The sequence below is a fragment of the Pteropus vampyrus genome, unplaced genomic scaffold (assembly GCF_000151845.1).
Source record: "Pteropus vampyrus isolate Shadow unplaced genomic scaffold, Pvam_2.0 Scaffold37, whole genome shotgun sequence".
Classification (NCBI taxonomy): domain Eukaryota; kingdom Metazoa; phylum Chordata; class Mammalia; order Chiroptera; family Pteropodidae; genus Pteropus; species Pteropus vampyrus.
In genome coordinates this window covers 6,053,607-6,077,214 of record NW_011888818.1, presented here as the reverse complement: position 1 = coordinate 6,077,214, position 23,608 = coordinate 6,053,607, and the positions used below count along the sequence as shown (strand labels likewise).

The 23,608-nt window shown below is 38.2% G+C and overlaps 1 protein-coding gene and 1 pseudogene across 2 annotated transcripts in view; both read right to left on the bottom strand.

Moving 5' to 3' along the window:
- TACR1 (tachykinin receptor 1) overlaps positions 1-23,608 on the bottom strand; it is a 250,379-nt gene that overhangs the window by 131,660 nt on the left and 95,111 nt on the right. The gene's annotated exons all lie outside the window — the stretch shown is intronic.
- Positions 9,590-9,705, bottom strand: LOC111738406 (annotated as a pseudogene).

Here is a 23,608-nt window from a genome sequence, read left to right as displayed (position 1 = left end):
TAGATAAACTAAAGGAATGTGAAAAATGAAGGAGAGATGGGATGATTGGGGGAATTGAGCAGCCGATTTCTCTGTCATGAACTAGGCAAAAACCGGGGCAAGCAACTCTTCCCAACCTTCACATGGGGGTGAGCAGTTGAGCAGTGAGCAAATCATAAGGTGAAGTTTTGACTAATTATACAATAATTATCTACTCTTTTAACTTGAAAGAATATTTATCATGCTTTCCCCTCATTGGAAAGAACATCCTCTGACTTGGTAACGCTCAAACTACATTAAGCAGAGAGAAAAGCAGAAATTAGACCTCGTTCTTATGCAGAGAACAGTTCTGTAATGAGCTGTCTGATCCTGCTCCATTCTTCTGAGCCACGCGGCCTTCCCAGAGGACAGACGCCTGATATGCTAAACAATGTGCTGGTGCTAGTCTCCCTGGTGAGGGCTAATTACACACTGTGCCTCAGGAACTCAGGAATCAGGAACGAAGCAGTCATTCTCTTGCCTGACTCCTCACCCACTCCCGTGCTGCATTCCCCACCAAAGGACTTCTGTGTCCCTGTTCCTCATCTGTACATTACTCTCTCTGAGTTCTGTGGTCCTTTCCTCTCTGTGTTATATGGAGAATTCCCAAGTGGACCCTCCAGTGGCATTGATGTTATTGCACCCACTATAACGCAGAGGTCTATTATGAATTGCATTCCGATATTTCTCTTCTGAAAGCAGTTGCTATGTATGCATCATCCATGCAGACAGTAGCTAATCAATGGCTGCTGAGGAAGGAAGAGGTATTATACAAGAAATGATTCTCTTCTAGTAATCCATAGTAATGGAGACTGAAAGAAGAATCACTTCTTTTTCTACCTTAATTGCATTAATTCTCCCCACTTGTCAAATTTTATTTGTTGGAGATTTCATTAGATGCCTCCTTGGGAAATTAGAAAGTTATGGATTGCAATGACTTCTATAATCAAACGGAGATTCTGTTCTCAGTTTCAATTGCAGGGGCAGGAGATGAGCAGAAGTTAAACACAGGCTTTTACGAAATCAATCAGGAATCTTTATTGATTGATCAGAATTCCGATAGTTTATTGACCTTTATTCTGAAACAGTGTCTGCCTTGAAGCTACGGAATGCCAAGTAAGTAAAAATCCATGAAATTATCTTTGAAAATGGGTTTCTAGTTCAAAGAAATCTTCAGATATGAATGACCTCATTCTCCTTGCTTCTTTTGCAAACTGAGTATTTGTAGAGGCGTATTTTGGTTGTCACAGTGACTAGGGGGAGCTGCTGGCATTTAGATGTGAGGGCTAAGACTCTGGATGTCCTGCAATAAATGGTGCAGTCCTGCACAAAGAAATATTGTCCCACCCTCCAGTAATTTTTTATTGTCTCTCCAGATAGTCATGCAGGTAAAAAACCTGCTTATAATTAGCCAAATCCAGAATCTAGCTTTGCTATTTATATAAATAAAGTGAATTCATTTCCTGCTAGTTAACACAACACGAATTTATTAATTTATAGTCCTAGAAGTCAGAAGTCTGAAATGGGTTTTGCTGGTCTAAAATCAAGGTGTCAGCAGGGCTGGCATTTCTTCTAGACACTCTAGGGGAGAGTCTGGTCTCTCACCTTTTCCAGCTTCTGTGGACTGCCTACATTGCTTAGCTCATGGCCATTTCTTCCATTTTCAAAGCCAACAGCATAGCATCTTCAGATGTCTCTCTGGTGTTGACCCTCCTGCCCCCCACTTTCACTTACGAGGATTGTGATTGCACTGGGTTCACCCAGATAGTACAGGACAATCTCCCCATCTCAAGATCCTTAACTTAATCCCATCTGCAAAGTCCCTTATACCACATAAGCTCACAATCAGTTTCCAGGGATTGGACATCTTTGGGAGACCATTACTCTGCCTACAATGTAGAGTATTTTTGAACTTAAAAAAATATCCTGAATTTTCTAGGAACCTAACTACCATATAAATAAAGAAAGATTGTATTTTATTCATTACCAATAACTGATCCTCATTTAAGAACATCATGTCAAGGATAGCAGCATGGTTCGCGGTATTTGGGTTGCAAAAAAAAAAAAAAGAAAAGAAAGAAAGAAAAAAAGAAAGAAAGAAAAAAACCCCACTACTATATCTGCTTGCCTCTGTTGCTGTCAGATTCTCTTCATTCTAAACAAAGGTATAAGCATAGCATATCATGCTGTATCCTAATGGTGTATGCCTGAATGTTTCCATATTGAAATACATTTTATTTTATTATAAATTGCTTTTCTCTTTTTTTTATAACATAGTTAGGATTTTATATTGATTTTGATTTCTTTCATTGAAAATACGTGTATAGGTAGGTTAAATATCGATAAATTTTATTTCTGTACAGTAAATATTATTTAAAAAGTATGGCATTGAGTTCGATGTGTGCTTCTCAGATTCATCTGAGACTACTCTCAATTGGAGAAGTCTGTTTTCTCCTGGCCACGCTATCATGTAGGCATTGGATTTCACTCCTTTTAGTCTCCTTCAAAACCTCACTGAACCTATTCTTGCTAAGGGCATCAAGCAGTGCCCCCTTGCCTTAGTCTACAGTTCTGGTAAGCACGCCACCCCCAAGATCATCAAGTTCACTGAAGGAAGGTCGCTGAAGGAAGACTTTTGGAAAACTGTTTTTCTCATAGCAAGATTTCAAGCAACCCTATGGAGTCTGAGTGCTTCTGGTAAGACCTCTACCCTGTCCCTTCCTTACCACTATGGGATGCCTCAATGTCCAATAGCAAGGAGGAAGCTCTAGTTAGGAACATTGTGGGCTTTCTTCTTAATGATCACCAGAGTCAGTACCATCTCTCCTTACTTCTCTGTACCTCTAACCACCGCCAGAGGTCTGAGCTTCTTCACTTAACAGTTACCATGCTGGCTCTTATCTCCAGCATGGCTCCAAACATGTCCCTAGTCTGATGCACCCTCCCACCCTCCCAACTTTATGGAACACACAGTCTGTCTTCGACAAAATCCTCACCCTCTTCTTCAAAGGCTCCCTACACCTTTTCTGCTACCTAAAATGTGGCTGTTTCAGGATATTACCTCCACCACTGCAATCGTCCCAGGTGGTGGCTGTTCTTCCACACTCAAAATCTTTGTTTCTATACTCATCAGCATCACAAATTTCTCTCTCTCAGATTCTTATCACCATAGATTTTGGAGGAGGGGCAGATGTACTCACTGCTCCACACCTCTACTTTCAGACCATTCCTTCTTCCGCTTTTAGACCCTGGCCTCTTTGAAACATATAACATGGGACTATGCCACCTGCTACCCTTGTTGCAGCCATCTGCTGGTTCATCTATCGCTTCTTCCTTCTCATCCATTGGTGATTTTAGCCCCGGCTCACTGTCTTCCTCCCCACTCTTGCTTCTCTCTTCTCTTTTAGTGACCATTAAATCCACATAAATGATCAATCCAACTTCCTGACTCATTTCTCTGACTTCCTTACCATTTGCCTCTGGCTTCCCACTCTTACAGGGGATCCTTACCTGGACTCTTCATCACCAGTAATTACATCATTTTCAAAATTTTGACATCAAGCCTCTTACTCTCTATCACTTCTTATCTTTTCGGTTCATGCCGTCTGGCACTCCAAGTCCAGCAATTCTTAATGTTCATCAGGATCCCCAGTCCACTGATCTTACTACTTTTATCCATCACCCCTCACACCCTTGCTTCTCTGTTCAACCAGATTAGATTCTACAGTCCATCGCTATAACCACTCCTTGCATATACCCTTACTCCACTTTCTTTCCTCTCTCTATTTCACTCATCTTACAAAATCTCAATTCTTGCCTTCTCTAAGCCTACATTATAGAAAAACACATATTATGTTAATTGCTCTCTAAGTTCTCTTGTCGATTCATAAATCTCGACTGGCCCTTCCACATTGCTTAACAGTCTTAAAGTACTTTCTAGTCGCTTTACTCTCCAACTCCACAACATCCTTATTTCATAGCTTTTCCTCTCTTCTCAGCCTCAGACACCTTCTCCTTCCTTACTTTCAACTGACGACCTTGATTTTCATTTCACTGGTAACACAGAAGCAATCAAAATTAACTATGTAATGTTATTATTAAATCCACCAGCCTGTCTTCACCTCTACCCATATGTCCATTGTTCCTATAGCTATAGTGTATTGTCTCATTTCCTTCCAAAAACGAACCCTGGAGCCATCCCCATTTGCTCACTCAAAATCTTTGTCCCTATACTCATCAGCATCATAAATTTCTCTCTCTCAGATTCTTATCACAATGCAAACATGCTGTAAATTCTTCTGCTTAAAAAAATTTCTTCCTTAACCTAATGCTCCTTCTGCCTACTATACTTTTCCTCTTCTCCCATTTATAACTCCTCTTTTCCCCTCACAGTCTTCTGTAGGCTCATCCCAGTCGCTTCCCACCACTTTATTGATGCTACCTTTGTCAAGGTCAGTGTTGATCTCATCTTGTCATATCCAGTAGTCCAGTCTTACTCCTCATCTCACTTTACCTCTCAATAGCTTATGATACAGCAGGTACTTCCTTCTTCCTGAAAGGCTTTCTTATTTAGCTTCCAGAACACCTCACTTACTAGTTCTGTTAGCTCATTGGCTATTCCTTCTTGGTCATATTTGCTAGTTCCTACTCCTCTTCCTGATTATGGAGTTCTCTAGGGCTCAATAAGTGGCAATCTTCTCTATCTCACTCTTTTCCTTAGGTGATAGTATACAGCTCTATGGTTTTAGGTAAATACTAATACTGTTGCATTAGATTTCTAGCCCTTAACATTCTTCCTGAACTCCAGATTTAAAAATCAACTGTCGGTCCAAAGGAGACATACAGATACATGAAAAGGTACATGAAAAGATGCTCAACATCATTAGTCACAGGGAAATGCAAATTAAAATCATAGTGAGATATCACATCACACTTGTTAGAATAGCTATTATCAAGAAGACAAGAAATAAGTGTTGGTGAGGATGTGGAGCAAAGGGAGCCCTTATGTATTGTCAGTGGGAATGTAAATTGGTGCAGCTACTATAAAAAACAGTATGGAGTTTCCTCAAAAAATCAAAATTAGAACAACCATATGATCCAGCAATCCCACTTCTGGGTATTTATCCAAAGAAAATGAAAACAATAATTCAAAAAGATATATGTCCTCTAATGTTCATTGCAGCATCATTTACAATAGCTAAGATATGGAAACAAACTAAGCGTCCTTCGATGGATGAATGGGTAGAGAAGATATGGTACATTTTACAATGGAATACTATTCAGCTACCAGAAAATGAAATTTTGCCATTTGCAGCAACATGGGCATTTTGCTAAGTGAAATAAGTCAGACAGAGAAACACGAATACTGTATGATCTCATTTATATGTGGAATTGAAAAAACAAAACCAAAAAATCCCTCAAACTCATAAATCTAGAGAACAGATTAGTGGTTGCCAGAGGTGAGGCATGGAGAGGGGAGTGAAATGGGTGAAAGGGATCAAGAGGTAGAAACTTTTGGTTATCAAATAAATAAGTCATAGGGATATAATGCACAGCATAGGAAATACAGTCCATAATATAATAACTTTGTACAGTGACAGATGGGTAGTAGACTTATCATGGTGATCATTTCTTAAGGTATGTAGCATCGGATCAGTAGGTTGTACACCCAAAACTAATTTGATATTTTATGTTAATTATAATTTTTAAAAAATCAACTGTTGGTCTAATATCTACATTTGTCTGTTTGCTGCCTATCTTGAAATTATTAGGGCCCAAATCACTCCTGATTTCTGCTCCTGAATTTATTTCTTCCCCATTCTTCTCCAGCTTAGTAAATAGAATCACCATTCTCCCGGTTGCTCAGCCTCAAGCCTAGGAGTGATTCTCAGTTGCCCTTTTCCTCTTCTATCCCATAGTTATTCCATCCGCAAACCATTTGGCTTTACTTTCAAAACATATATCAAATCTGATCATTGTTCACCACCTCTATTACTGTATCTTGGTTTAAGCCACTGTAATCTCTCTCCATAGGAGAGGTCTATCTGGTCACCCTTATTCCACTTTTGCTTCCCTACTGCCTTCTCCACACAACAGGCAGATGACCTTTTAAAAGTGTAGATAAGGTCATGTCATTTCTCTTCTCATTAACTTCTAGTGGCTTCTCATCACACATAGAATGAAAACCAAACTTATCTTGCTGTGACAGAAAATTTTAATGATCACGAAATATTCATTTGCTCTCCCACATTTTCCAGAGCCCTTGCAGTTGGGCCAGACCACCTGACTAGTTCTTGCTAATGGATTGTGAGGAGAAGTGATGTGTAGCACCTCCGGCCTGGGGTAGGTTAAAGCTCCTATGTGACTCTCAGCACTTTCTTCCTTTACTGCAGCAACTAAGGAGCTCAGGTTGAGGTGGCTGAGCCATGAGATGGAAATAGCCTACAATCAAGCAATGTTTTCAGGGAGCTTCCCAGGAGAGAAACTGGACCTGCAATGGACTTAGAGTGAGTGATGAATAAACTTTTGTGTATTAAGTCATTGGGATTTTGGGGTTTGCTTGTTACTGTGGCGTATCATCACCTACACTGACTAATACATGTGATCTATATGGCCTTCTTCTCTAACCTCATTAGCTTCTCTCCCATAACACTGCAATCCAATGATACCCAGGTTTTATTGCTAAACCCAGTCCTGCCTCAGGGCCTTTATTCTAGCTGTCCTTTCTATCTAGAAAGTCCCTGCCCAAGATTATCACATGGCAGACTCCATCATATTATTGAGATTTTTGTTCAGATGTTACCTCCTCAGAAAGGGCTTTTCTGATCTCCTTATTTAGTTTGCTTTTACTTTCCACCACTCTCTATCCCCTTACCCTCTTCATCACAACATTTAACAGTACTAAAAATGATATATTTTTAGTTTATTTGCTTACTGTGTATATACATATATATTTGCTTATTGTGTGTGTGTGTGTGTGTTGTTCTTTGTGGTATCCTTAAGGACTAGAATGTGCCTGGCATATAGTTGACATGTAGATTAATTGCATTAATGACTCCAATTATTTATTCTCCATGTATTCTTGCCCTTTGCTAGGACTGTTTGCAGTCCTTATCACTACAGAGGTAGAATCTGCTTCCTCAAACTTGAACCTGGTCTATTCTGAGGACTTGTTTTGGCTAGTGGAGTTATTAGTAAATGTGACACAAGTACGAACTTGAAAAAGTGCTTACATGTGTCTGCTTGCCTTTTGTTACCACCGTTACCACTACCATGAAGACATACCTTGGCTAGTCTATAGAAAGATGAAAAACACGTGGAGCAGAGTTGAGCTGTCCCAGTCATCTCTGCTGAGAGCAGCTGAGAGCAGCTGGCAGCTGGCTGGCCCCAGACATGAGAATGAGCCAGCCATGATTCAGACCTTGTAATAATCCAGTCCAAATCAGCTGAATGCTGCAGACTAATGAACTAAACAATAATTTATTGTCATATGCCACTGGTGTCTTATGGTTGTTTGTTGTACAGCATCATTGTGGCAGTGGATAACTGATAAACCAGGGGCTCGATAAATAGCCATGGAATGTCTACAGTGGATATGTTGATGTTTTACAGTGGGTATGAAGATGTTCCTTACCTTGTTGTGTTCCTGATTTTACCATCTATCCATCCATTTTTCCCAGTTAGTAAACTGGGAAAAGCTTCAACAACGTTCCCTCATTTATTTCCAACTCTTATTCATTTCCAAACAGCAAATGGCCTGATAAATTGATAAATCCTACAATTGCACACCGAAATCTCTGGAACCTGTTTTTCCCAGTCCTTTAGTTCTGATACTATTTTACCTCAATAATATAATAATTTTCTAATTAGAATCCCTACCAGTAGTTTCTTCCTACTCTAGAGCATCTTCCCCACTTCTATTTATTTTATTAACTTCGAAAAATATGTATTTATAGTTAGATAAAACACTGAGGGATCACTTTGAAAAACTTCTCCCCCAAATCGCTTTGAAAAACGTCTAGGAAATAATTTTTACAAAAAAGAAAAGAAAAGAAACATAACTTTTTAAGGTATACAAAAGGAAAAACAATAATAAAAAACAACAAAAGCAAATATACTTCAACCTATTGGTTCTTAACTGTCTAGATAATTATTATTCTTCATATAATATCAAATATTAAGATTATTAAACATAAAAGAAAGTGGATTCAACATGATTCCTATGGTAATGTCACTTACTCACTTGCTCTCGAGTTTGAAATAAAGGGTGGACTGACAGTGAAAATTTCTGTAATTCTCAGCCTATGTTGCTTACGCCACAGCTTGCAGTGAACTTCTGTTACTGAGGCTTTATTAATAGTTGGGATCGTAATAAATTACCAGAGTGCTTATGAGTTGTGGTTTTACGTTTCTTCCATTTTCTTTTCATTTTATCCAAGAATAAATTTTTAATGTGATGAATGACAAGTATAAATGAAAAACATTGGTTCCTCCAATGGATCATACTTTCTCCTGCCTGGGGTTTTCATATATGCAGTAGTAGCTTGTCTAGAACTCTTCCCACCCCACCCAACCTCACTCCTAATTAGCTGGATTGTGTTTGGTTTCAAATAATAACAACAAAAAAATCTGTTTATCAAGCACTTATAGAAATAGAAGTTTTATTGTTTTTCATAACAAGAAAGCCAAAGCAAGGTAGTTTCAGGCTGGTATGTGGGTCAATGAAGCACTTGGGCTTCCAGGCTCTTTCTAACTTTTTGATCCACAATCCTTAGTGGGTGGAGGTTGTTCTCAGAGATAAAATACGCTGCTGCCTTCCAGGTCTCTTGCCCTTATTCTAGAGTAAAAAAAAGGGGGAACAGCAAAAAGTAAAACAGTATTTCTCCTTGTGGTCATTGCCATTTTTATTCAAGAAGAGAAGCTTGACCTAGAGACTTTCTCTAGAAAGACTTCTTTTAGGTGAAGACTTCCATTTGCACCTTGCACTTTGTCATATGGCCAATGGTCCCTTTAATGACAGCTGAGACATTGAGAGTGTCTCTTGTAGAGGATGGCAAAGGAGAAGGGGGGCTGTAAATGGCTTTTGTGTAGCCAATCCAGTGTCTGCCACACTGCTCGCCCTAATTATACTTATTCCTTAGATCTTTGCCCAAAACCATTCAGAAAAATTGAATTTTTATATACTCTCATAACATTAATATTCTTGAATAGCTCTTAACTGTTTGCAATTATACATTGATTTGAATAATCATTGGAATAATATCTTATTAATATCTGTTTGAGGGCAGAAATCAGGCTTGATTCTTACTATCGTATTTATAGAGGTATTGGCTCTATAAATATTTAGATCGACATCACAGCATGAAGGAGTTCGGTGTTAGTAGAACATGACAATTAACATGTTAAAAGCAAAGTGGTGATGAAAATAAAACTTACCAAACTCAATTTGTATTAACAATAACTTGTTAGAAACCAGTAATAGATAATAGTTTTTTTAAACCAGTAATATATGATTTTGTATACATAATGATTTTTTTACTTTTATTTATTTTTTATTATTTATTATTATTTATGCCTACAGCACCTGGTCTTCCTAGGTGGTCTCCTAGCCAAGTACCAACCAGGCCCAACCCTGCTTAGCTTCCGAGATTAGACATCAGGCTTGTTCAGGGTGGCATGGCCATAGACCATGGACCATGGCTCTACTGGGGTGTGAATCCAGGACCTTCTGTGTGTAAAGCAGACGTGCTAACTGCTACAATTTGGAACCATGTCCAATATAATGATTTTTTTTTAAACCACAAAGAAAGATTTATTTATATTTCTTCTTTAATAGTATCCACTTATTTGCCTCATTTGTATTGTTTATGGGAGGGGAAAGTCCGGAAAAATTAAAACTTAATGTTTTAAAGATAAACTTTAATTTTTTAAAAATTGCAACGTTTATTTTTTCCCTCTACGTTGTTGATTAAATAAACATGAGGTCCTTAAATAAACAGTTTTATTAATCACAGTCCTGTTAAAAGTCTTAGAAAATGCACCCCAAGCTGAAAAAGTCTGCGCTGCTATAGTTTACTTATTGGTTGCATTTTCCTGGATTTTGTCAAAATCTGTGTCTGCCTCTGAGGATGTGTCTCTCCTGGGACACTGCATACTGTGGCAGATAAAAGGATGGAACATTGAGGCTCAGTTTCTCCCATGCCCTTCCTGGGGCTGGTTTTTGCATTCATTGCCCTCAGGAGTGTGCGGCTGGGGTTCTTTCCCTGCTTTTATATCATTGGCTGGGGAGGTTCCTCAACAGAGGGTGAAATCTGTAAACTACTGCATAGACCTCACTCCCACTGGTTTTCTGAATCAGAAACTTACTGTTATTTTTTTTCTTTTGCTTCGCTCAACTTTAAGCAAAAGGAGGTATAATGAAACCAATTTTACTATAGGCTAATAGATATAAACAAGAGTTAAGTTCCTACCTCAATGTTACAATGAAACAGACTTTGAACAAAAACAATGTTATTGGAGCACCTGCTGTACTATTGTGTGCTAACTAAACAGAGAGAAAGTAGGAAGCCATGTCTTCTAGGAAATGGATCGGAAGAAAAGCTCACCAAAGTTTATTTATTTCAGCAACACAGAATAAATTAAATTACTGATGAATTAAAGATTTAGGAAAAACTTCTTAAACTATAAAAGCAATTGAAATTGTTTGTCCATGTTTATTTACTTCTGAGTTGAGGAAGGCCTCTCTAAGCATAACACCCAAGGGAGAAACCATAAAAGAAAAAGTGGATGGATTTAACTATAAAAAATAATTAAATTTAAGGTAATCGCTGAAAAAGAAATTAAAATTTTAACCAGAAACATGGGAAAATATTTGCAGCATGTGACAGTCAAAAGGTTATATCCTTAATATACAATTTCTGCAATTCAATATTTAAAAATCTCCTAAGATCATGAATATTTCACAAAAAGTGAAATATAAAGGAATAATAAATATAACCTCATTAGTAAGAAATGAAAACATAAATAACATTTTACATCTTTTAAATTGGAAAAGATGTTTCTGAAACTGTTAGGAATATGGGGAGAGGAACACTCCTATATGATGAGTCTATATATTCTGATTCATACTGCTAAATTGCTAAAGCTTTCTGAAGACCAATTTAGCAGAACAAAGCCAAAGCCTTAAAATTTCCAGCACTCCGAACAGACTTTTCTTCTAAGAATTTATCCTAATAATTATGCAGAAGTGCAAGTTTAGCTAAAACATATTGATCACAAATTACATATTGTAGCGAAAGCTAGAAACAACTGCAAAATCCCAGGATGAGGGATTATTTAAATTATGATACTTTGTAGCTCCTATAGAGCATTTAATTACAGGAAATCTCTCTTACTTTATTACGTTAAATTCTAAAAATTGTAATATTTCATAAGACTATGATTACATAAAATATTCTTTAGGGAAAAAGTCCTGTATTGAAATAATTCCTAAGAATTGACAATAGTGGTGTTTGGGCAGTGAGATGAGGGTTGATTTTGCTTTCGTTTTTTTATTATACTCTTTTTGTTTATGTGTGTGAGGCCCTAATTTTCCTTAATGAAAATGTAATACTTAACAGTTTTAAAAGTACACTAAAAGTAATCAGAAGGGAATTTGCCCTTGTGCAGATAACATTCAATAGTAAGTTATTTTTCTTAAAAAAATAGCTTAAGTATACCTTAAATTTACACAATGTTATTTGTCAAATACATTCATTTTTTTTTAAAGCCTAAATTTATAATTAAATAAAGAGCCTTAAAGAATCTTTTCAGGACCCTTCTGACTCATCTGCTTAATGAGAATCATGATTCTTAATATTGCAGTGTAAATCTACTCTTGGATTGTTTTATACATGACAGCTTTCAGTTTTTGTCTGCTCCAACTCCATTTTTTGGTCAGTGACATTTATTGAAGTCATGCTATTTTCAAAATGCCAATGAGGTGTTGTGAGAAAATGAAGTTAAGAAATTTTTAATCTAGGTGTAGAGAGAAAGGGAGAAAGGAAAGATATGGATGAGTAAAAAAGGATGCAAGCTTCTAGATGAAGTGTGGTTGCAGACAAACTCTGGTAGAAAGGCCAGCTCTTAGAAACATGGCCCCAGGATTTGTAAACAGCACAAATCCATTGACGAAGTGCTGAAGACACGAAGAATCAGCCCTGAAGAATCTAAACAGGACCGCATCGAAGTGCTGCCATTAACCACAACCTACCAGAGACCCTTCGGACTGGCTGGAACTGTGACCCAAAGTCCTTTCTCATGACAATATCCTTTCGAACTATACAAATATTACGTATTTATCAGAGAGAATTAGTGACTTCAAAAAAGTAAGAACCACAAAAGCAAATTCAACCTTATTTCATTACTCAAACACAAAAGCTGATTTCACTGGCACCTCAGGGTGGAGACAATTCTGATAGTTACAGGAGAAAGTCTTTCAGCAGCAATATGGGCTTGTGACAACAGCCCGTCTTGCTTCCCAGCAGTCTACCTGGTACATACATGAAGCCATGCTGTAAATGCCAAACTCTGGACACTTCTGTAGTACCTAAACCCCAGGTCCCTAGAGTAAAGTTTGTCTTGATTCTCTACATTCTTTTTTGCTCAAGGAATAGGTAACTAGAATAGACACGTTTCCATTTTAAAATGCAAATGGAACTTAGGAAGTAGAAGTCCATATAATTGCCACCTTAGCATGATTTTAATTAGCTACTCTATTCTCTTGGTTCATCTCAATTTACTAAATTGGATTGAGCTGTGAAGAGAACAGAGCAGTAAATCGAGATCATGCATTTGTGAGGCAGGACTGGGGAGCACCTTCTTGCAGGCTTGAGCTGGTTAGGACATTATTGGAGGGAAATGGCCAGAAAGGAAAGAGGATAGTATTGCTGCCTTCTTCACATTTTGCCTAGTTTTAGCCTGTCAGTGCCTTAACTGAGCCACTGAAAACCCATGATGGCTATGGTTCAGCTCATATTCTGAGTCTTTAATATGTTAACTTCCATACCCCTCACCATTCCAGCTGAGAAGATAAAAGGAACTGGTCCATCTTTGGGAACAAATTTAAATGATGCCCATGGTGAGGATTCAGCTACAAGGTTTTCTAGGTCATTGTCAACTCTTCTTTGAAGAGCCCAGTTAAATTGTTGAGTTAACCAATTGTATTTCACCCCACGGTTGCTTCCATTTTAGTTCCTATCATGAATTAGGTCATTTTTAAGCCTCCCTCTGGGACTATTTAGTATATTTCAGCTGTTTGTGGAATTTTCTTTTGTTTAAACATTTTCAAAGTTAGATAAATCCTCTTAGGAAAACATTAATTATTCAAGAGGACCTTTCTCTACAGTAAAATAAAATTAATAAGTCATACAAGGTGTGTATTTAAACTTAAGCATCTAATCTTCCACATGCCACTAAATATGCATGGGGGACTTTGAAAAATTAGTATCAGTTATATTCTCTCTGATAGAGAGAGCGAAGGGGTGGTTAGTATGACTGTTTGGCACCTGCCTAGCATGATTTGTGGAGGTGGTGGCTCATTAGTTTATATGTGGCTGAGGGCGTTGGCTTGAGCTATACAAGCAGAGCATTGTATATTTCTTACGATCTGAAATCTATGACATAGAGAAGGAAGGGAAGGAAAAGGAACTCTACTCCTAGAGGTATGAAAAAGCCCTAAGACTGGGGAAACCCAGCTGACCTGAAGGAAGAAAGTTTCGTGATCTGTCTCTGAAACATGCTGAGAGCCTGGGTTTGTCAACACCAACAGATAGTAATTATAAACGTTTAACACTATAACATTTATAAGAAAACTTCCAAGATTTCTAAGATGTGTTCAAAGGCAAAAGAAGCAACCCTCCATTTTTGATGATTAATGGGAAGAAAACAGGATACACCCAGAAAAATTCTGGTATTTTTCATGACCTTGAAGTCTCAGAAAATAATCTGAAGGACACAGGACAGATGGCAAGTTTTTTGGGGGTCACTTTATACATGTCCATAAACAAGTCTGAAATGGAGATTGATAAGAAGGTAAAACATAACAGGGTACAGAGTGCAGCTAATTCTACTCAGGTAGCAAAGCAGTTGGAGGCAAACTCAGGGTGTGGTGAGGCTCTGCATGATTCCATCTATGTAATTCAAGCGATCAAATGTTAAGATGAAAAGTGGAAAAGGGTAAAACTTGAAGAAAGCCAAGGAGATACAGGGCACATGGGGACAACATGACGCCAGTGGCAAGGTGCAGGTGTGTCCTTTGGGCACTGAGCAGGCAAAGCTCCACCTTAAGAAGGGATCAAGGCATTGGCTGCTGCCCTGGGCAAGACCCCCGAAAGGCACACCTTTCGGATGTCTCACTCAATCTTGATTATAGAACCTCAGCGTCCCCTTACAGAGAAGAGGATTCTGCCACCTCTGCTTGTGGAACTTTGTAACCTTTAAAAGTAAATAGATAATGAAGAAATGGTACTTCCATGTAGGAAGTATGTATCTAGCAGTGAATTTTATGATCAGTATATGTTACTTTATGTGTGATTTGTTTTTAATATGTTGACAATAAGAGTCTGATATATTAGAGAATTTGACTTAACAGATTTGTAATTTTAACTGAAATACTTGGGTGGATTTAACTAATTAATTCTGTAATCAGTGTTTGGATGCTCATAAGAACCTCATTTACTGAACTTGTGTGTTTAATTCTTAGGAGGTTGACATACTTTAAGACAATTCGATAATGCTAAATTTAGAGGTTTTGATTTATTAGGTTTATCAAAACTACATAAGTCCTGAGGGAGATTTTGTTCTCCTATTTATAAGTCATTCTGTTAGGGATTTGAAGTTTTAAGAAAACCAGATATATTAAATTTATGATTATAGTTTGACATATTTAAGGGAATTTAATTAATCAAGTTTATAAGCACTGGCTATATTTTTAAAGATTATTTGATTTGTTAAGTTTATACAAATGTATGACTAATTAGAAATATGCAAGATTGTTTGATTAAGTTTGAAAATGTTAAAATATTTAAGGGGAAAGTCTTCATCTTATGTTTAAGAGGTAATTGAGCATTAGTCAAAGGATAAGAAAAAGCGAATGTTTAACACTTTTAACACTCATAAAGTAGATTTATAAGAAAACTGCCAAGATTTATGTGTTCAAAGGCAAAAGAAACAACTTTAACAAATTGAATATTAACTAAAACACATGGAGCTGTAAGAGTTCTTTGCTGTGACTAAGTTCTCTCTGAGGCATTAAACATACAAATGATACTCCATGTGAGGGTGTTGACTTTGGGACAAACAGGATGTGAGAAGTGAATGTGTAGTTTCGGAGATGATGTAAAAGAAAATGATTTGATTTTTCTGGACTGTGATATATTTAAATGATGAGCTTCTGGTAAAGCGTGTGTGCATCTGCACAGATGGGGAGGGTGCTGGATTGCATTAGAGCACAAAGTTTGCTGACCCAATTAGGAGGATTTTAAACTATAATTTTAGCAGGGAAGAATACAAATATTTCACCCTGTTGCTGTTATACCAGCATCCAAGAGGATGCTGAGACAGGAATGAATGTGAATAATGGATGTAATGGTGTGTCAGGGTTTATTAGAGATCATAATATTACTTTTAATTGAGCTCTTACTGGATATCAGGCAATAAATAAGGAACTTTCCATCCATTTCTGTCCCTTTCTTTCTCCTCTCTCTTTGAAACAATACCCTACAAGGTAAGTTTTATTATATCCCTGTTATTATATCCTTGTGGGAAAACTGAGGCCTAGAGAGGCTAAGTATCTTGCCTATGTTCACATAGCTAGTAAGTCATAGAACCACCACCGGAACCTACTGCTACACTATCTCCATTATCTTTGCTACACTGAACTCCATTGTCAAGTGCTAGATGTAAGGCTGTTAAAGGGCATTCTCCCACAGAGGACATGAATGGCACTCCATGGAGAGTCCCAAATATTAAATATAATGATAAAGCCGAATTGGAAATTTGATCAAGTAAAGAATTGTGAAAGAGAAGGGCAAGGAATCAGGTTCAGGGCTGCTTAGACAAATTTCCTAGAGCAGTTCATGTGCTGCATTAACTCTCATGCTGAAGTTTATGTCTCAAGGACATCATTAAAGCATCTCTTCATACCTGGGGTTCCTCTTCCACAGAGCCTCATATTTCCCCTTCCAATGAGGTGGAATCACAGCCTCTCAAGGGAGCAAGAGGTGAGGCTGGTCAACGTCAGCCAGTTCCCCAGTCTGTGCTCCAGGTTTCTGACTCTCAGGCAACTCTGCTGGGGTTTTCCTGTGTCTGCGATATTTTACTATGGCGTAGATGAGGTGTTCAGACAACTACTGTGGATACAGGACTCGGAGGGCTGGGTGGAGGGTAGGCTTCTGCTGGTCCTGCCTCGAGACGGACAAGTAAAATGGAAAGTGCTTCTCTATTGCTTGTAGGAGTGTTGGAGAAAAAGCCAGGGGGCTGACAACAGCTGAGCCGGAGAAAGGTCTACGGAATGTCTCAGTTTCCAGTATACCTGGATAGACTGCAGGTAAGATGGGGATGATAAACTCTTCCTCAATTAGAGGTGTCTCCCTGGGATACAATACCTACTGGGGGCGGGACGTGGGTCAGGAATCCAGTGGGGCCCGGTCAAGTAGAGTGTGGAAGAGGCAAGTGTAAATTAGAATATGTAGTTTTTCCAGGACAAAGTTTCTGAACCCAAAGTATTCTGTATTATAGCAAAACTCCATGGGAGGCATAAATTTGGCCCAATATTCTTTTGCTCTGAGGCATAGCATCATAGGTATGCTTTGCAGTCTTCCTGATGCATGGGTTCCGGTTTTCAGATTTTGGTTGATGTGTGTAGGAGAAAGATACATCAATTTAACTCTATACACACATTTTAATGAATACATACTCTGTGTCAGGCAACTAGATAGCATCTGCGTACAGGAAACCAGATAAAGAATCCTGTTTTCGTGGTGCTTGCAACCTAGTGGGCTGTGAGGTGTGGGAGAGATTAACAAACTACAGACAGTTATGACTTCATTGGGTAAATGATATGGGAAGAGATAAGGGCACCTCACCTAGATTTTCAGGGTAAGGTCAGCTTCTTAGTGGACGTGGCACTTGAGCTAAATCTAGGAGGACAACAAAGTCGCCAGATAGGATGCCAGTCCTGTAGCAGGTGAAGCTGGACAAGTAATGGTGTTAGGGTAATGCTCAGTTCTGGGCATTAGTTAACCTCTCACTTAAGAGGATCATTAACTACTGAGAATAGCCAGTAGAGACAGACAAGGATGGAAAGATGAAAGAACCAGGGACAGTTCACCAGGGATGGAGAAGCCTCAGGACGGATGTATTAGAAAGACTGCTACGCGGAAGGCTTTATACTATAGGAGCAGCCCAAAGTCAGAGGCAGATTTCAGTTCGATGAAAAGAATAATTTTGTAAGAATAATTTTGACTCAAAATTGAGTGAATTTAACAAATGAGACAAATTGAGTAAAATATTTTAGCAGAATTTGATGCTCTTACAATGGCCCTGTCTAGGTTGTGGTTGTGGGGCTGAATTTTGATTTGGGTAGGAAATTGTCTAAGGGTCTCTAACGTCCTCTCTGCACAGTAAGACATTTACATTGCTTTTCTGCCTTCAATGACAGTTTTCCTTAGATGACATAGCATCCAAAAGCCACTCTGAGTGCGATATGCAGGCCGATGTCTAAGGCACATGAAAGCAAACTGCGCAGGGCTCCATGCTATGAGGGACTGGAGAGTGGGAGGAAAATGCTGAAAGAAATCGTGTCTAATAGTCTTTCCAAGGTAGAAACAGAATTCCCATTTGGATTCAGGATTAGATGAGACAATGGATTGGAGAGCATGCAAATATAAGGTATCATTATAATTTTATTAACATGAAATTTCCTTTCTAGTTTCCACGTGACAAACATTAGTACATCATTATAAGAATTCCCAATCCAGTGTTCTTGAAATTAATTAAAAAACCCCTCAAACACCACGTTGTTTTCTTTGTACTTTGCTGTTTCTTTTCTCCCCCTCCTCCTTCTCCTTCTCCATCTCCTCTTCTTCCTTTTCTTGATTTTACCAGTAAATCTTTCCTATATTCCCAAGGGTAAGTTGCTCTGTCTCCAAACTCCCTCAACGTGGCATAAATGGCATTGGGTTATAATAGTGTTTGTGACTTTGTCAACCTCCAAAGACAGAGACAAAGGCAGAGGCGGTGTTTCACTGCCTCAGCATCTGGCACATAATAGGTACTCAATAGCGGTTTGATGGATGGATGAGGAGGAAGCCATTTTCCTCATTGCCATCCAATTTTATTCCACCATCCTATACTTTGCTGACACTCTCTCTCACACAGGTCACAAATGTTCTTTAATTGCCAAATCCAATGTCCTGTTTGTTCTTGAATTCTAATGACACTAATAAATATAACCAACTACATACAAGTCGCCTCTCTTAACCTTTGTCACATCCTGGTTTCTCCACTACATCTTTATCTATTTCTTCTTCTTTTCTTCCTTCTCCTCCTTCTCCTCCATCTTCTTTATCTTCTTCATCTTCTTTTTTTCCCCTCTTACTGCCTGCTAGGACATTCCTGTGAGTCTTTAGCTTCTTCTCTGGAAAAATGTATCTAAATGAAAGTGATGTTCTCTAATTTCTAAATTCCAATAGCCCTTCTGTTTGAAAAACTCCTAAATCTACCTTTTGATTCCTGGCTTTTCGTTCTCTATCTCCATCTCTCCAGTTGCTTATTGGGCATTTTTAACTACTTGTTATATTTGAACATCAAATCCAGCAAAAACTGCACTCATTTTCTTCCCACTAACTGCTCCATTCATTCCCTAATTCACTTGTGAATTCACTTCAGTTGAGTCAGCCTACCATTCTCCCCAAACACTTTGCAACTTCTTACCTCCGCACTTGTGCCACACAGTTTCTTCTACTGCAATGTCACCTTTCTTTATCATACTCTCTGAAAATCTTATCTAGTTTCCAAGGACCAACTAACTCAACTGCTGCCTTTGAGGTCTTTCTTGACCATCCCTGCTGGACATGACCTACTCCTCTCCTTTCTTATAGAATTTGTCTGTATGAACCATATTGCTTAACATCTTGTATTGTAGTTATCTTTTAACCAGTCTTATTTGCCTTAATATGTAGCATAAGCCCTTCAAAGAAGGACACAAGGCCCTGAGTTAGAAAACATTACATAGTAGCATCATCCCTTGATAGACTGAAGAATTTTGTCCAAGTTCAACAGTGAGTGTTTCTCCCTCATGAACCTCATTATACCATTTGCTAATTCAACAACAATTACAGTAACAAAGTCTTGTGCTCCTGCTATATACTTTTACATTGAGAATTACTCTTTATTTTCCCCCAATGAAACCTTTGTTTGAGCCAAGTTTTTTCTTTATTTTTATTTTTATTATTTTTTTAAACGAGGGGCCTGACACTGTAGGGGCTCCCATGAGAGAGAGGATGTGACAAGTGCACTGGGGAGCTCCAAGGAGCAGGTGGGTATTGAACCTCCCCAGAAAGGTCCAGCTGCCTAAATGACTCACCCAAGATGTAACAAACTCAAGGATGATCCATGTCAACCCAGACATTCAAGGTTCCTGATTTGAAAAAACAGAGCCAGTCGTGGTAGACAAGCTTCTAGTGAATGACCATTCTCAGCATTACAGAGGTGCTTGGTCATGGGCTGTAAGGTCCATCTAAATCAGTGCAAAGGATTCTAAAATATAAGTCCAGCCTCTGGGTGGGGAAGGACTACCTTGAGTTATACGTGGGATTTAAGTCTAGCCAATAAGGTGAGGTTCAAGGACAGACTGCAAGTTTAACAGAGGCCTGGAAAGCAGACTATTTAAACTTTTAGCTGAGTGCTCGCTTCGGCAGCACATATACTAAAATCATAGCTGGGTATGCCTGGGACAGAGTGAGATGAGCACCAGGGATCAGTGGGCAGAGTTTTGTTATTTATGCATTTCTTTGCTCTTGGTTCCTCTTTAATCTCTCAGCGAGTTCATTTCTTCTTTTGCCTTCACCATTACCCTTACCTGAGCAATTACAATTTTGGTCCTGACTGTGTTTCATATTGTCCAGAGACCATCATCATTTGAATGTTTCCTTTCACTCAAACACAACATATCCAGAACTAGTCTGAGTAGTGATCTATCTTCACCTTTAATCTCACTGAAATTATGACTGACCCTACCAGGCAGAGAAGCAGTGTTACCAGGCTGGTGCTTCTGTTGTGTGCTTGGTTCTAAGTCAGGTTAGCTTTTGCCCCTAAAGTCTCTCTTGTGGGGCTTAGAAATTGGCTGTGCACCTCCCTTCTAGGTTGCTGTCCCACAATCCTAGAACCAGTTATTATCACTAGCCCCTGCAAAATGGAGATGTCACCTCTCAGAGTCCTCCAACTGCTAATTTCATGAAACATCACACATACTTTTTGGTTTTTACAATAGAAAAAAAAATGTTTTATTTTAAGTAAGAGAATTATAGAGTTTCAAAAAGGAAAATCCCTTGTGTTTGTTGGAATTTAATTAGAGATCGACCTGTCATTTCATAAGTTATATAAATGTTTAACCACTATGCTGCACATTTGAAACTAATATAATATTGTCAACAATAATCGAAAAAAATTAAAATTAAAAAAAGTAATTAGAGGAAGATTCATCCTATTTAGGTGTATTTGTCTCTGCAACTTATTTTTATTCTATGTAACTATTGCCTTCAATAAATAAATATTCTTCTGAAGATATCCCTCCCTTCACCGCCCCCCCGCCCTCCCTCCCCCGCGGCCCCCCCCCCCCCCCTCTTCCCTCTCTCTCTCTCTCTTTCTATCTCTCTCTCTCTTTCCACCCCTCTCCACTTTCTCTCACTCTCTCTTCCCTTCTTCCCCTCTTCCCTCCCCTCCCTTTCTCTCTCTCTCTCTCATTCCCTATTCTATGGAAAGATTATAGAAAAGATTTAAATTACTACTAAAATCTGCTGCTGATGTTTTTTTCTCTGCCTACATGTTGGTTCTAGAAGCAAATTTGGCAGATTTTACCAGGACAATTTGACCCAGCAATTCCATTTCAATGAGATTCTTCTAAAGAAAGAACAAGGGATGTTCTCAAAGATTTATGTCGCAGATATTTATTTCAAAGTTACTTGTATTCATTACAAATGGAAACAATTTACATTTAAAAATAGAGGAATGCTTAAATAAATGATTATAGCCATGCAATATAGTGCATGCATCCATTAAAAATGCTATTTGGGAAACTATTTTATGACACGGAAAATGCCCACAACACGATGTTAAGGAAAAAAAAAAATCAAGAACAAAAAAGCAGCTATTGAAACAGTTTTTGTTATGACTCAAAATTTATCCGTAAAAGTGTGGCTATATGTGGCATAAATAACAGAGAAGAAGTATAAGCTAGCAGTCTAGAATTTCAACTGGTTATCTGTCAGAAGTGGGGCGGGGTAGATGATTTTTACATTTGCTTTACAATTTTGTGTATTTTCCCAATGTTCTTCTAGGAACATGTATTATTTTACTCATTCATTCAGTTATTCAATAAACTTGTAGTGACTGTTGGATGCCAAGCACGCTGCTTTTGCTGAGGAGATAAACAATAGAGAACAGACATGTTCTTTGCCTTGCTCGGAGTTTATAATCCTTTAAAATTAGGAGGAAAATTTTTTAAAAAAATTTATTTCACTTGACCCAGTAATTCCACTTCTGGGAATCTATCCTAAGGGGAAAAAATGATCATACAGAAACGTTTATTAGCACATTAATAATAATAGCAAAAAAAAAAAATCTGGAAATAACCTAAACATCCAGTGTAGGGGATTGCTTAAAAATAATAATAGGACATTCATATAATGGAATAATAGGAAGGCATTAAAATTATGTTACCGAAGTTTTTTAATAACATGAGAAAATGTTATTAATGTTTTCCATTAATATCAATGGAAAAAGTAAGCTACAAAATTATATAGAATCTGACTTCAATTATGCAGTGTAATATTCATAAGAGAGAAATTCAAATGTTAAAAAGTGTTATTTTTGCATAGGGAAGTAATGGTTGATTTGTATTTTTGTATCTACTCTCTTCATACTTCCCAAGTTTTCTGCAATGAACAAGGTTTAATTTTATAATCAGGAAAATCACGTTGCTCTCATTTTTTAAAGACTTGATTCAAAAATTATCCGTTAAAAATTCGAGGAACATGCAAAAAAAAAAAAAATAGCTTAACATTTTCTCCAAGCCTGCATTGCCCTGTCGTGAAAGGAGATATCATTCGTATGAAGGAGCTTAAGTCCCCTTCCTTTCTAAAACATTCTTGGGAGAGAATAGATGACCACAAATGCAGGGGAGCAGAGGGCCTGAGGGGATGAATTCACTGTGTGCTCATGAGGTGAGCAAGGAAATATAGAAAGATCACTGGGAGGATTTGGAGACATAGCCTTGACACCTCATTCCTAACTCCACCTTGACCTCTAACCTTGAGCATGTCATTGATAATCTCCTTGGGCTGTATCTGTACATTAGGGACACGGAGACCTTTCTTGATACTGTCATTTCCCTCAGCTTTGGCATCAGTGATCCTCTGACTTCACTAAGCAGGAGTCACACGGGGTTAGGGTCCTGTTAATGGTTTGTCTAGAGAGAAAGAGTGGAGCCTGAGATGCCAGAGTCAAGGCAGCTGAAATCTGTCTCCCTACCCAATCCACTGTGAAGACTTGGACCCTGACTCCCACCCCCAACCTTCTAAGTTTGAACGGAAAGAGCAGGGCTGTGGAACATGTCATTTATGTGTAAGCCCAAACAAAAGTGCTGTCACCTGGGACTCATATAGATTGACAGGTCTCCCGAGCTCATGCAAGGCTCTAGTGAAGTCCAAATACCAACTTCCCCTCTAATTTAGGGATTATCAAGAAAGCAGGTGTAAGGCACTGGTTTTCACTGTGCCCATTCATGTTATGGGTTTTCTAAGTTTAAGGGAGCCACTGTGAGGTTAAAGGAGCAAGTCAGTGCACAAATCTTTACAAGTGTACCTCTTTTTCAGAAAACTGAATATCTGAAAACCAGAGTAGCATGAAAAGATATTTACAAAGAATTCATTTCTCTACCACTTTGAGTAATTGGTTTGCCTTCCATATTTAAAATATAATGGATTTACCGCAACGTGTTTTATATACAATGTACCAAGCACATAAGAATTGCATAAACGGAGGTGTACATGAAACTTAGAAATCAGCATTTGGACACCACTGCAAAGGAAACATAGCTTCCTCTGATCTTACAAGTGCTCATTCACTATAGAAGCTGAAAAAGACCATAAATCAATTGTAAATCATAAACAATCTTTATATAAAAGGGTTTAGTAGGTGGGGAAAATTTTTTTTTTTTTGAAGTTTTTCTCCCAGCTCCTTCTTTGCGTTTTTCACATTTATTTATCTTAACGAGGCCATTAAAAAACCCATTTTAAAACCACAGTGGCAGGTGTTTTAAACATACTTCCAC